Here is a 4,635-nt window from a genome sequence, read left to right as displayed (position 1 = left end):
TGCGGTGCCCCAACCCTCTGATCCGCCCTGCTCTGTGTGTGACAGGGTGCGGCGCCCCAAACGCCCCCCCCCCATGGGCCCTGCTCTGTGTGTGACGGGGTAGAGCCATAACCTCCCCATCGGCCCTGCCCTGAGTGTGACAGTGGCGGCGCCCCAACCCTCTGATGGCCCTGCTCTGTGGGCGATAGAGGGCAGTGCCCCAACCCCCCCTCCCCCACAGGCCCTGCTCTGTGTGTGATGGGGTAGAGCCATAACCTCCTCATCGGTCCGGCCCTGAGTGTTACAGGGTGCGGCGCCCCAACCCCCTGATCCGCCCTGCTCTGTGTATGACAGGGGGTGGTCTCCCAACCCTCCTATCGGCCCTACTCTGTGAGTGACGGGGGGAGCTCCTCAACCCCCTGATGGGCCCTGCTCTGTGAGTGACAGGGGGCGCCCCAACCCCCCCCTGATCGACCCTGCTCTGTGTGTGACAGGGTACGGAGTCACAGCTCCCCTGATGGGCCCTGCTCTCTGAGTGACAGGGGGCGCCGCCCCAACCCCCTGATCGACCCTGCTCTGTGTGTGACAGGGTACGGAGATTGGGCCTGCCCTCTGCCACCTGGGAGCAGGCCTAAGCCAGCAGGTCATTATCTCCCGAGGGGTCCCAGACTGTGAGAGGGCACAGGCCAGGCTGAGGCACTCCCCCTTCCCCCCGAGTGCACAAATTTTTGTGCACTGGGCCTCTAGTATTAAATATGGTAGTAAAGGGTTTAAAAATATTACCTAAGACTTTTCTGTTTGCATACTTCTCTTTTTTCATTTTATTATGATGTCAAAGAATGCTAAAAAAATTAAAGAAAAGGTTTAATACGAGGAAAAAATATATGTCTTTGTTTTACTATGGTTGCCAATATCAAAAAATTTCTATATGTGACACGGCACCAGAGTTAAGTTAGGGTTTTTCAAAATGCTGACACGCCGAGCTCAAAAGTTTCGCCATCACTGCTCTAGCCACTGAGCCAAACTAGTCAGGGCTGTTTTTCTTTTTTTTAAATTGATGTTTAGAGAGAGTGGAAGGGAGAGGGATAGAGAGATAGAAGCATGGATGAGAGAGAAACATCATTGCTTGGCTACCTCCTGCACGCCCACACTGGGGATGGAGCCCACAACTTGGGCATATGTCTGATCAGGAATCAAACCCATGACCTCTTACTTCCTGGGTCAATGCTCAACCACTGAGCCACACTGGCCAGGCAGTTTCTTTCTTTCTTTCTTTAAAAAATATATATTTCATTAATTTTTTTACAGAGAGGAAGGGAAAGGGATAAAAGAGTTAGAAATATCAATGAGAGAGAAACATCGATCAGCTGCCTCCTGTACACTCCCCATTTGGTATGTGCCCGCAACCAAGGTACATGCCCCTGACCGGAATCGAACCCGGGATCCTTCAGTCCCCAGGCCGATACTCTATCCACTGAGCCAAACCGGTTAGGGCAGTTTCTTTTATTTTTTTTTATAAACTAAACAATTTCCAATTGTTATGACTACTGTGTAGAGATACAATTTATTTTAGCAGAGTGATTTTGTCTCTCACAACCTTACTAAACTCACTTATCAGGTCTTGCCCTTTATTTTGAAGATTCCATTGAATTTTCCCCAGATATCGTGTCATTGTAAATAATGAGAATTTTATTTCTTGCTTGCTTTTCTCACCTTGTTGCACTGGCCAGAATCTTTATGACAATGTTGACTAGAAGTGGTGAGAGTGGACTTGATCAGTAGCTGAAATCATCTGAGCCACTTGGTTTCAGAAAATTATTCATCTTATAACTGAAAGTTTGTATGCTTTGACTAACTTCTCTCCATTTAGCCCACTCCCAGCACCTGCAACTACCATTCTACCCTCTACTCACACAAGGATTTTTTCCATTGATTTTTAGAGAAAGTGGAAGGGAGGAGGTGGAAGAGAGAGAGAAACATCGATGAGTTGCCTTCCGCATGTGGCCAGGCTGGAGATGGAATCTGTAACCCAGGTACATGCCCTTGACTGGGAATCGAACCCAAGACCCTTCAGTCCGAGGCTGACACTGTATCCACTGAGTCACACGGGCCAAGGATAGAGTTAGCTTTTTTGCATTCTATAGGTAAGTGAGATCATACAGCATTTGTCTTCTATGTGGCTTATATCAGTTAGCATGATGTCCTTCAGGTTTATCTATGTTGTCACAAATGGCAAGAGTTTCTTACTATTATTTTTTTTAAATATATTTTTCTTGATTTTAGAGTGGGAGGTAAAGGGGGAGAGAGATAGAAACATCAACAATGAGAGAGAACCATTGATTGACTTCCTTCTTCATGCTCCCCACTGGGGATCAAACCTGAAACCAAGGCATGTGCCCTGACTGGGAATCAAACTGTGACCACTAAATGGGCCATGGCATCCTACATACATAGATCAACACTCATTTTCTTTTTAAAAATATTTTTATTGACTTTTTACAGAGAGGAAGGGAGAGGAGTAGAGAATTAGAAACATCGATCAGCTGCCTTCTGCACACCCCCTACTGAGGATCAAGCCTGCAACCAAGGTACATAGCTTCTACCGGGTATCGAACCCGGGACTTTTCAGTCCACTGCCCGATGCTCTATCCACTGAACCAAACTGGTCAGGGCAAGATTTTCTTATTTTTAAAGGCAGAATCATATTCACATATATAATCTCACATTTTCTTTATCCATTCATCTGTTGATGGGCACTTAGGTAGTTTACATAGCTTGGCTATTGTGTAAATTGCTGCCATGGACTTGGGGTTGCAGATATCTGTTTGAGATATCGATTATGTTTCTTTGGGAATGTACCAGATGTGAGATTGGTGGGTGATATTGTTGGAGCACCGCTGTTGGCTATTGAGTGAATTGCCCAGCACAGATCCCTCTGTGGTTGCCAGCAACTTCCTGTGGCTGAAGCAGTGAACACTCTCAGTCCCCGTCTTTCTCTGAAGCATCAACAGACCTGACTTGAACTCTGCTACCACATCAGATTTCCTCCACCTCCCGAGCCGCCTCCTCTGGCTCCATCTGTGCAAGTGTTGGAATTCTGTATGTTGGAGCTTTGAATCGACCTCCAGGAGTCGGCTAGGTGACCACTGGATGGGCCATCGCATCCTGCATACACGAACTTTCCGAACCCTTGCCTGTAACCAATCAACATTAGTAAATGCATCTGACTTACGGACTCTGTCCCTGCGGCACCTTATCTTGCCCCCTTCTCTGTAGCCAATGTAAATTCTTCCCCAGGAACCGACACCTTTCTTCCCCCTACTTCATGTCTAAAGGAACCCATTAACTGCAGGACTTTCTCCACCCAGTGCTGCTGCCCTTGGACCTAGTCCTTTATGGTCCAGAAAACCCTTTCTTTTAAAAAGGCCTTTAGTCATGGAAGTTAAGTTTTTGTTTTAACCATCAGTCACAAATACGATCAATGCCTCTGCATTTTCTCTCCAGCCCAAATCTCCCCCTGGCTTCCTCTCTCATTTCCACTCCCAGGGTTTGGGGGCCCACAAGATCCGGCTCTACCCCCAGGTCATGCCCAGCTCCCCAGCACATCCTGCCTCTCAGGAAATGGTGCCAGCGTGCTCCTGGCTGCTCAGCTCACATGCCCACTGGGCAGCTGCAGCACCACAACTGCAGCATCACCACCCCCGGGGAGTGGCTGCACCCCCGGTCAGGACCCTAGGTCCCCCCCATCCAGCATGGCAGGAAGAAGTCCATTTCTTCTGTGCCTCCTCTGTTCACAAAGCTCCAAATGATGTGTGTGAAAGGGCGAGGGCTACGCCCTCCATCTTGCCCTGGATCCTCCATTTTTGGGCAGCAGCCATTAGCCATGTGCTCAGCAAGGAGCTTCTTCCTGGAAGCCCAAGCCTCTGCTAGCCACACCTAGGATTTCTTTAAACTAACCAATGATAATCAAGGGAAGTGTTTTTTTGCCTGGCCAATCGGCAGGGCCCACAGTCCTCTCTCCTCCCCTTACTCCAACCCCCCTATAAAACCCCTCTCCACACAGAGCTCTCTCTCTCTCTGCCTCCTGCCGCTGCGTCGGTGAGTGTGGTGGATGGGGAGCTTGAGCTAGCTCGAATAAAGACTCTTTTGCTTTTGCATCGGACTTGGCTGGCTCCCTTGTGGTCCTTTGGGGATCCTGAAATCTGGGCATAACATTTGGGGGCTCGTCCGGGATCCCAAAGACCCTCGAGGGACCCCTGATCTGGAGAGTCTGACTGGCCGTGGTAGGTGTCTGTGTGTTGTGTATTCTGTTCTGTGTGTTATATGTTCTGTCCTGTGTTGTGTGTTCTGTCCTGTGTGAGCTCACCTCACAAGGGACATGTATTCCCCTCGAGGATCTGAGACAAGGTGGGTCACTCCCACCGGTTGGCGTACGGCCATTGTCTAGCTTTCGGTTTTGCTTCCTCGGAGTCAGAGGTTGTTTTGGTTTTGCTTCCACGGAGTTGGAAGACGGTACTTTGGGGCCCTTTGGTTGTCTGTTTTTGTGTTTTTTCTGTTTTATTCTGTGGACTTACTGGACAGACATTAGGGGACAGACTCAAACTACTCCTTTAAGTATTATGATTGATCATTTCAAAGAGATTAGGGGAGGCTATA

This window comes from Myotis brandtii, unplaced genomic scaffold, assembly GCF_000412655.1.
Source record: "Myotis brandtii unplaced genomic scaffold, ASM41265v1 scaffold420, whole genome shotgun sequence".
Taxonomy (NCBI): Eukaryota; Metazoa; Chordata; class Mammalia; order Chiroptera; family Vespertilionidae; genus Myotis; species Myotis brandtii.
The sequence above is the reverse complement of the archived record's forward strand: the minus strand, read 5'-3'. Positions refer to the sequence as shown.